This window comes from Neolamprologus brichardi, chromosome 5 (assembly GCF_056152115.1).
Source record: "Neolamprologus brichardi isolate AB-2024 chromosome 5, ASM5615211v1, whole genome shotgun sequence".
Lineage (NCBI taxonomy): Eukaryota > Metazoa > Chordata > Actinopteri > Cichliformes > Cichlidae > Neolamprologus > Neolamprologus brichardi.
In genome coordinates, this window is record NC_142108.1 from 3,507,246 (window position 1) to 3,517,885 (window position 10,640).

Sequence of the window (10,640 nt, forward strand, 5' to 3'; positions counted from 1 at the left end):
GAACGGTGAACTGTAAAGGAAGAGGGTCAGAGTGAGAGGGAGGGGAAGAGTGCGGCCAGATATGGGGGTGGAGTTTTTAAATATTACCAGACAGTCTGGTTCCCAAAGAAAAAAATGCTGTAAAAAGCTAAAAAGGCACAAAATCTGAAATATCACAGCAGAACCTCAAGTGTGGGCTAAAGCTCTTTACCTCAAGGCACTGAAGAGAGAAGTGGTTATTTCAGCATTGCACATTGTAAATAAACAGGCTACTACTAAGTTACAGTGACTCCAAGCTGCAGTATCAAAACTGTATTTCACTTCTACAGCAAGAGAAAATGTATTTTTGCAGTACAATAATCATACTATAAAAACTTTGCAATTTACAATGCTGTAATTCAGTAAATTTGTTTTTTAATTTGATGCACATAAATATATATTAACATTTCCACTATATTATTATATAGACAAAACTGCAACTGATGCTAACACATTTTAGCTAAATGCACATAAATGCTAAATGCAGTCATTTTATTAACGTTTGGATTAATGTTAGCTGAACTTTTTATTTATTCAAATGTAGCCCTGTTAAATCAATTAAACTCTCTTGTTGCCTCATTTCGATTTACATGTCAGTGCTTATCTTAAAACCACAGGATTGCACAGGGTTAGAATTAGGGCTATGGTTGTAGTTAGATGCAGAAAGATGCCGTGGATTCAAAAATGACAGTAAAGTGCTGCATTTAGAGTGTGACTTATAGAAGACATGTGTACAGTACAGAGCAAAGTACAGTTAATATCTGTAATGTATACATGAATGTAAGGTTTCAGCATTCAGTGTATCCCATTCATCCATTCACTTCTGCTTATCCATTCAGCATTACGGGAGGCTGGAGCCTTTCCCAGCTGTCATAGCAGGAGAAGCAGGGTACAACCTGGGCAGGTCACCAGGCTAACACGGGGCTATCAGTGAGTGACAGTTGGCAACCACTTGCTGTAACTTTTACGGCTCCCCAACTGTTAAATATTTTACAGCTAGCATAATAAGACTATTCTCTAAATGTGATTCCGATCATGTAACAGGATTTGTGACTTGGCAACTAGTTTGGAAGTCTAACTGTTGCGAAGAGTTCATAATTGAACGATTAGGGAAAAGTGAATCCCATTGCTTAACAGAAAGGAGGAAATTTAAAATGGAAACACAGACATCAGGTAGTGAAGAGCGGGGTTTTAAGCTTCTTTTTTTATTGCTGCTGCAGTGGAAAATAAGACTATGTGACATCTAAGAGTAAGCCAACAACTGACTTTTACTTGTCAGACATCTGAAGTTCTTATGAAGGTTCCAGATTTACCTTCATGTTTTTGCAAGATTCTGCTCCTTTATGCAGTGCTACCAAATCACAGCTGATGCACTTCCAAATTTTACATTAGGTTTCAGCAAAAATACATTCCCAACGCTGCTACACTAATAAATAAAAGAACCGAACGTCAGTATAAAAGCTCTGTATTGCTGAAAGGAGCTGCAGATTGACGTGACAGTTCACTGGAACATTGTTACTTTGTTTTCATATTGTCATTTAACACCTCATCATTGTACCAACACTGATTATAGCTGCTCTTAGCATTTACAAAAATCTTCCTGGAAAACATACAAAGAAGAAATGAACTCTTTTATCTTTGTTCTTGCTGTTTTGGAGTTTCATTCATCCGTGTGTAGAAAAGAGGCTGTATGTTTTCAAAGTCAGACTTACTGTCAGAGTTGTGCTTTTCCTCTACCATGCAGACATGTCAAGGCAATGACTAAAGTGGGAAAGCCCAGAGTTCCACCTTCGGCTCAGTCTCTCGTCACTCTGCTGGGAATAAACTTTCTGCTATCATTGCAGACGTGTAGGCGAGTATACACTGTGTGATTATTAGTCTCCTTTGGTCATGATTATGTGTATGTAAGTGTGTAGCCTATAGTCAGTGTTGGGGAGTAACGGAATACATGTACCGCCGTTACGTATTTAAAATACAAAATATGAGTAACTGTATTCCGTTACAGTTACCGTTTAAAAAGGTGGTATTTAGAATACAGTTACTTTGTTGAAATAAATGGATTACACGGCGGTACTTCCCTGTTTCATATTGTCGCGGGTCAGGACTGTTTGGGTTTTGTTTGACAGCTACGTTCTGTTGTTCCAGGTGGCAGCGTTACGGTTGCCATGGTTACACGGTGACGCTCTCTCTCTCTCTGCGTGTTTCCTGGGTGAGAGAGGCCTTTTTGTTGTTGTTGTGCTAAGCTAATAGGCAGAATGCTACAGGTATAGCTCTAAAGAATGTAGCATCATAGGCAGTGTAGTCCGTGCTGCAGGGAGAATGGACTGCTGTACCCGTTATGTGTCTGTGAGCGAGGGAGGGAGAAAAAGGAAAAGTACGAGCTGTCATCGAGCAAAAACGGGAGCTGGAAGCATGTAAATATAATAATAACCACTGCAGCCAAGAAGAGAGCCTGACGAGCCCAGTTGTAAGTAAGCTATTAAGACTCGACTGTACACCGTGTTCGTGTTTTCATCCAAAAACAATAAATCCCGTTGGAGCAGCCTTTCAATGCCTCTCTCTGTCTCTCGCTAGCAAAGTTGACCCAGACAACAAAGTAAAGCTAGTTTTCGGCTACGAGCCCAACACAGAACCCACCATATTAGCCAGAGGTCCCTTTACTACGGTTCGGAGCCGTGGACCTTCAGTAACAGTAATAAATCACAGCAATAGTACATTCATGTAGTTGTAAACAGCATGATAATATATTAAGTAATCCAAAGTATTCAGAATACGTTACTCTCATTGAGTAACGTAACGGAATACGTTACAGAATACATTTTGGGGCATGTATTCTGTAATCTGTAATGGAATACATTTTAAAAGTAACCTTCCCAACACTGCCTATAGTAATAGAGGGCCCCAGATTTGGAAAACTGAGTCACAATGCATTACCTGCCAAAGGCAACAGCGCTTGGACAAAGACTGTTTTCACTCGGTAAAAACACATTTTCACAGGGCACAGAGGCAATGAAGTGTGCCTCGTAGCAACTCATAATACAACGCTTAGTTCCCCTTATAAAGTCACAAATGCCAGCTGATGTGGTAATGTGCTGGGTTTTACGTATTTCCTTGTCCAAGAACGTATTTCAGTAACAGATTTAAATAGCACATCCATGAGACTGAAGGTCTATTCATTAACTTTAATGAGTTTAAAACATTTGTGTTTCCTCACAAGTGCCTGTCTCCACCACTCTAAACCTATTATTTAGCAATATACTATAAGTGGAGATGGTTAAAATTAAAAAGGAGTTGCGGCTGCGAGGTGAAGACCTGGCTTAAATCGAGTATATACATTACCATGTGTTGTACAAACTGCCTGGATAACTCAAGCAACCTGTGACCTTTGTTGACCTCTGTTGGCCTGAGGTATGAACTGCAAACTAGCACCAAATACAATGATAAGGGTTTAGTGGCACTGCTAAACACACAGTGCTATGTATTTGGCTTGAGAGCCATCTGGTGCTGAAACTACAATGTAATATGCAATGAGGCAATAAATTATTGCAGCACCTCCCTAAGTTTCTCTCTACTGACGACAAATCACATGCACTTAGTGTTGTTGCAAACAGTTCCACTGACCCATGAAGGTATTTGTCTTTTTGGCTGACTCTTTATTTTATTTCATTTTGTTCATTTAGACATGTATTTTTATAGATATATAAATAAATTATTCAACTTGTTTTGTAGCAGTTGTACAATTTGATGCAGGGGACAAATGTGAAGACCACAAGCAACATTTTCTGTTGGTGCATTCAAGTGCACTCTGGATATCTGTAACATGGTGCTCATATTTATGTTCAGTTCAATTCAATTCAATTGAATTTGATTCAGTTTTATTTATAGAGCACCTAATTATAACAGCAGTTGCCTTTGTAAGGTAAAGACCCTACAACAGTAATAATACAGAGAAACCCCCAACAAGCAGATGACCCCCTATGAACAGGCACTTTGGCAACAACAGGGATGAAAAACTCCCTTTCAACAGGAAGAAAATCTGACAGAACCAGGCTCAGGGAGGCCCGATTTTATTTAATTAATTAAAATGTTAAATTTGGTTGTAACAGTTTTTAAGACTGCAGCATAGCTGTAACTCTGCTTCTGCAAAACAGTTATTCTAAAGGATTTCTCTGTTCACAGTGCTAAGTTAAATACAGAAGCTGAATACCAAGCAAGTGCTTCAAAACGACAGCTGTGCGTTTAGTTTATATTAGCAGTACCCAGTGCTTGAGAGACCCCCTATAGCAGAGGTGGGGGAACTCCAGGTGCTGGTGTTCTGCAGGGTTTAGATGTGTCCTTGATCCAACACAGCTGATTTAAAGGTTAACTGACCTCCTCAACATGTCTTGAAGTTCTCCAGAGGCCTGGTAATGAACTAATCATGTGATTCAGGTGTGTTGGCCCAGGGTGAGACCTAAAACCTGCAGGGACACCGGCCAGGTTGTTTTGATAGAAGCCTCAAGTTTATCTGTGACTCTATGGAGTCATGCTAGGCGAGTTTGCTGGTCAATCAAATACATGAAACCCATTTTGACACTGTGGGCGTTTGCCAAGAGCTGCTGGAAAAGGAAACCAACACTGATATAAAGCCTGTCAGCAGATGGAAGCATGACAGATGTGTTTGGACTTGATCAAACACAGTGGACCGACCAACACCAACACCAGCAGAGGACATGATACCACAATCATCAGATTGCACTTCACACTGGACTCCAAACACCTTGGATTCTGTGCGTCAAACTGACTCTAGGACCTTGATTTCAAAATAAAATACAACATTTACTTTCATGTGAAAACAAGACCACCGAGCATCAGTGCAGTTCTTTGTCTCCTCAGCCCCGGTAAGGTCTTCTGATGTCGTCTCTGGTTCTGAAGTGGTTCGATATGAGGAACCTGACAGCTGCGACCCCTTTGCTTGTGTGATGGATCTGAATCCGAGCCTCAGTCAACTCCTTATGAAACTCGCTAAACTTCTTTATTGACAATCCTCCCAAGTCTGGGTTCATCCCTGTTGCACTTTTCCTACTAAAAGTGACTCAAAATGAAATCTAATAATTTGAGAGGATTGACAGAATTTCTGATTTTCACGAGCTGGTCACCACAAACATCAAAAATAAAGTAACATTTTACAGATAACGAATGTAGAATATATGAGAGTTTTCCTTTTTTAATTCAATTACAAAATTAAATAAATACACAGATGCATTCATAAAGTTATGCCTGCTGGTGACTGGTGACCTGTCCAGGGCCTACTCCACCTCTCCCCCTATGGCAGCTGGGATAGGCTCCAGCACCCTCGCGATCCTAAATTTGCCGGAGGTTTCTTCCTGTGCCGGAGGTTTCTTCCTGTTAAAAGGGAGTTTTTCCTTCCCACTGTCGCCAAAGTGCTTGCTCATAGGGGGTCATATGATTGTTGGGCTTTTCTCTCTGTATCTATGAAGCGCCTTGAGGCGACATTTGTTGTGATTTGGCGCTATATAAATGAAATTGAATTGAATTGAATTTTATTATTTGCTTCGAGCCCTGTGTACAGGAGCTGCATGCTAAAAGATCTTTTGTTAAAAGGGTTGGCGTAATAAGCAAATGCTTCAGCCAATACCTTTTGATTAGCCTTGTCTCATGCTTTCTTGCTTTGTGGTAAATCTTTGTTCTGTCTTCACTGAGATATTTGAATGCTAATCAATAAACATAAACATAAACATAAACATAAACATAAACATGAGGTGAAGAAAATGGAGTGAGGGACAGAATAATATTTCACGATATTCCTATCTTTTTAGATACACTATTACTTTACTGAAAACTGGCTTATTAAACAAAGCAATCATCACATCAATCACACATCTGTGCTTACTATGTGTTTCTAACCTTAGTTTCAAAGCAGAAATAAGCAGAGGGAAGTGCACAGAGGTGACCTTTACTGATTTGGCTCGTTGCTGTGGAAAAAAAGACGACGCTCTGAGCTACGAGGAGCATGCTGAAACTGCAAAAGCTCAAATGCCTGCTGTGCCGGCTCTATCTGCAGTCGCTAATTGGAAAGGCCTGAGAACAGAAGCACACACCGAAACAACCTTTTCAGCATTTCTGCAATCGTTTGCAATCGTATGTGCTTGCAGAGTTTAAAGGGTCTCATTTTCCACTGGTCCACTCACCAGCCATGTGTGGGGACATTATTTATGCCTTTTCACAGCCAAAATTACTTTCAGCTTCACCCCCACACAGGACTGTCTGCATCATGTCAGGGCGAAGGTGATAAGAGACATAACACACACACCTCCTATGAGTGTCTGCATGTTGTCTCGAGCACTGAACAATGAAGGTAAGGGCACTCTTACCTTTACACACAGAGCAACAGAATTACCACAATTAAAACAACAACATGTCTGCTAATGTAGGAGTTTGGAAATATTTTTCTAAGGTTATTAGTTAGGTATTTGCCAAGCCTGAATATAAGCTGCCTCAGGACAATCAAACTTTTTGCAACTGTCATTAGGTGCCAGTTGATGTGTGCTTATCCTAATTCTGCACACTACTTTAAAAAGAAGATGAACTGAAAAGAGTTTCAACTTATTTTGTAATTAAACCTCTCTATTTGAGGTCTTACTACTGTTCATAGGTCTCTTTTTGCAAGTGTTTCTTTTCTGTTTCCCAGTTTGTTGGATGTTGCATGTTTAGCACGAGCACTTGTAGCTAGGTGGATCAGTAAAAGCTGCAACCATCAGTATTATTGTATCTCTGTGCTTGTCTCTTTCCTCTCCCCTCATTACATCAGGTGGAGGACCCTTCCTGAGCTTAGTTCTGCAGAAGATCTCATCCTGTTAAACGGGAGTTCTTTAACCCTTTGGTGCTTGTTCATTAATAAAGTGTCTACATTGTGTCTATAACAGCAAAACATTTGCTTTTATAGAGGTGCTCACAGTGAGGTTTTAATCAGGTGCATTTGATTACTTATCCTCTTATGTCCTGTGGAAGCAGTAAGGGTATACTTTTTTTTCACAGCTTCCTGTTCCAATAAAAGCTAAAATTCACTGCTGTCACGTGTCTGTTTGATGCTTTTTTATTATAAAATACTTCTTTATAAAGAACATACAGTATGAACAGCGGTGTTCTAATGTTTTTCCTACTCTGCTGTATCACAGAGCAGCAATCTCACCGATTCCTTGAATGGTTGAGCCTGACCTTTGACCTTTCTCTGCTTGCTGACTAAGCAGTAGAGGGAAAAGAATATTTTTACAGGAAGAAATAGAGATTAGAGATTTCCCATTCGTTTCCGCAGAGACTAACTTCTTCAGTCATGGCCTGCTATGTAAAGCCACCACTTCCATTTAAGTGTTTGATTAGCGTTGATTAGCATTAGTTCTCCATTTATACAGTAATGAATGAGGTACGTGTATGTGGGGGCAGGAGGGAAGCGTGTGTGAGCTAGTTTTCCCACATCTCATTTCCATCACTTTCATCCACAATGAACTGATAAAGCCGTGCACGGCACTCCAGAGCCTTCCAGAGAACTCAATCCAAGCGAATCTATCATCTGCCTTGTCAACACAAAACTGCTTCTTAATGAACCTGAGCTAATGCAGCTCTTACCCAAGTTGAACCTACTTGCCAACTGCTCAAGGGGAGCAGCAAGGAAAACTAACACTGCAAACAAGCAGAGCAGCACGAGGCCAGCGGAGAAGAAACAGGCCTCTGATACGGTCTTACCCAGATGAAGGCCCCTCATTGAGAAAAAGACAAGTAACAATAAATCATATTCATGCTGGAGCAAATCCCAGAGTCTTCCGCTGTGAATATCACCTTTCAATATTAACCTCTTGGTGACGAAGCAGCTCTATTAATAACAGAAATCCATCAGTGACCAAGATTCAATCTATGAGGGACACTTGGGAGCATGGTTGCCTGCGGCCTAAACTGTTAGCGTGTATTCCCACAGGTAGCTTGAAAAATATTCTGAACTGAGGCAGCCAGGTTTCTCTGTCAGTCCTTAAATCAGTGGAAACATTTCACTGCAACACAAAGACAGGAAGAAAACTAAAACTTAGAGCAGCTTTTTTTGTTTGTTTTTTAAGGAAGTAAAGAATGGAGCTCAAAAAGGAAATGAAGCATTCATTATATTGTGTTTGTTATGAAGTACAGAGGACCTGTAATAACCTTAACCAGGCCTTCTCCACCTCCAAAAGGCTTCAGGCAGGTTAACTACGCTAATGCTGAGCCAGTGCAACATACTTGGATTCCTGCCTCCTTACTTTGAACTGCATCTCTGCAAGGCCACATTACAGAAGCTAGTTTTGCTAAACACCTGAAGTAAATGTACATTAACTTTCTGTAGCATTCAGTTTGTTGGCATTGGATAGCGTCTACGACAGCATAACAAAAGATTTGTTTGTCTTTATGGCAGTTCTACAAAACTCAAAGCCATCAACAGTAGGGAAAATGTGAGCAGGCCACTATGCTTCTCCTGTGTTGGTTGAAAAGTTGTAACTCTGATATCAGTGACAGATATTTAGCTATGCTAGCCAGATGTTGGGTCCTGAGTCAGCACTGAAATATCCACAGATATTCGTGCTGGCAGGAGCATGAACTGATATAACTCTCTGTAATTCCATGACGCTTGGGTCCAGTGCCACAAGGTCGTTTGCCTTGAACAGCTGCATTTCCAGTGATTTTAAATGTGGTTTCACAGAGGAAGCCAAGGGCCAGTGTGACCATGAGAAACACCAAATCAAACCACTTGGAAACCAAAAATTCAGCAACTGGTGATTTTAGGTTAGGACAGAGGCCGGCAACCTATGGCTCATGAACCACAGATTAAATTTATGGTTAACTGTAACCCTATTAATACATGTACTATATTTATTAATTTATCATCTCCCAACTACATCTGTCATCTGCCCATCTGTCCCCGTCACCCCCTGCCACCAGCGCGTGCTGCTCGTTTTTTTCTGTTGTTTGGTAGGAGGAGCTAAAATGGCTCTTTTGATGTTGAAGGTTGCCGATGCCTGGACTAGGAAATGATAGACAGTGGATCAAACCGCTTTGAGACGCAATGCTTTGGTGTTTAACCAATTTTGCCATCGCATGGCGACTCTGGTCCCCATTACACTGTGTTCAAATAGTAGTGTTCATGTTGCCATTTTTTTCCTCTTTTGTGGAATTTGAGCGCGCTAGTGAGTCAGCCAATGCAGAACTGAGACAATGGCATAAAAGGCTAAAGGGAAATATTGTGTATTATTATAAGTGGCAGTAGTAGAAAGCTAACATTAGCATGTTTTGTAATCACTGTACCATAGTACAGTGATTGCACCCTGCTTACAACGCACTGTAAAAACTCTGAATCTCAAGTTGTTTTTCATTTTGTTTTCTTTGTTCTGTTTAAATGTACGTTATGAGGTTAATGCATTAAAAACAGGCTTTTATTATTTGGCCTGTTGAAACCCATTTTAATACATGTGACACTCAGAGTATAATTATTATTTATGTGGATATAAGACATCAGAAGCATTCATTACTTTAATTTAATTAGGTTTGTTTACATTTTTAGTGATAAATATCACAAAAAAGTTTTGATCACAAGACTTCTTCAGTCTCAGCTGACTGCAGGTTTCCCCAACCTTATAAACAGTACATGCGCATAATGACCAAAACCAGCACCACTGACGAGTGCTGGTTTATAAGGTTAGGGAAGATGACCGGGACTGATGAAGATCGCTTCAGGGACTGAGAAGTGAAGTAAATACAGAAGACTGCTCAGGTTGCAAGAGGTCACAGCCTCTCACATGTTCGTGGTGAGTTATCGGTCTTGTGGCTAGTTTCAAGTTTTACTGGCTAGAATGTGGGGCTCATTTTGTAGACAGAAGTCCCAATTAGATTAAAAATGGAGGGTAAAGCAGAGCACGCTTTGGTACAGACCTACCTTGTCACTGATCAGCGATGTTCCATCACCACAGAACACCGGCCAGGGTGGGAGTTTGGGAAAAGTGCAGTAGCCCCATCACCTATGTTCACACTTAGAGTTACAATATGGAGAACTAAATATGTAATGACACCAACACCCTGCACATAATTCAAAATGAACAATAATCCAGGGGTGTATTTTTCTCTTTATTGCTTAGTTTTTCAAAATAAAAGTGTGATAGGAACTCATGTTTGTTTTGGAAACTGGGAGTTCCAACTTGCAATGTTGCACAGAGGAAGCCCCAGCAAATTACATTTCTACTTTAATGTCTCAAAACCTTATGCGACCAACAAATCACATCAGTCTGTGTCGTCACACAGAGCTGCCTCGTCTGGTGATAGACTTTCTCATTCAAACGACAGAGCTGCCAGGCTGAGGGTAGTCTGCCCCAGCTTTTTTGTTTGTTTTTAAATTTGACAGCTCCCACTTCCAAAAAGCTCTCACAGTCGATCAGTCAATGTGTCTCGAGTTTCAGGTCCTGACAATATTTTCACATTCCTTTCGAGTGAATCACTGCAGCTCTTTCTCGGGCTCAGGCTGTTTATTAGCGGCCCTGCGGCGACATTATGCTTTATTTACAACATACAGCAAATGAAACCTACTTTGTTAAAATCTTACATCAGAACAA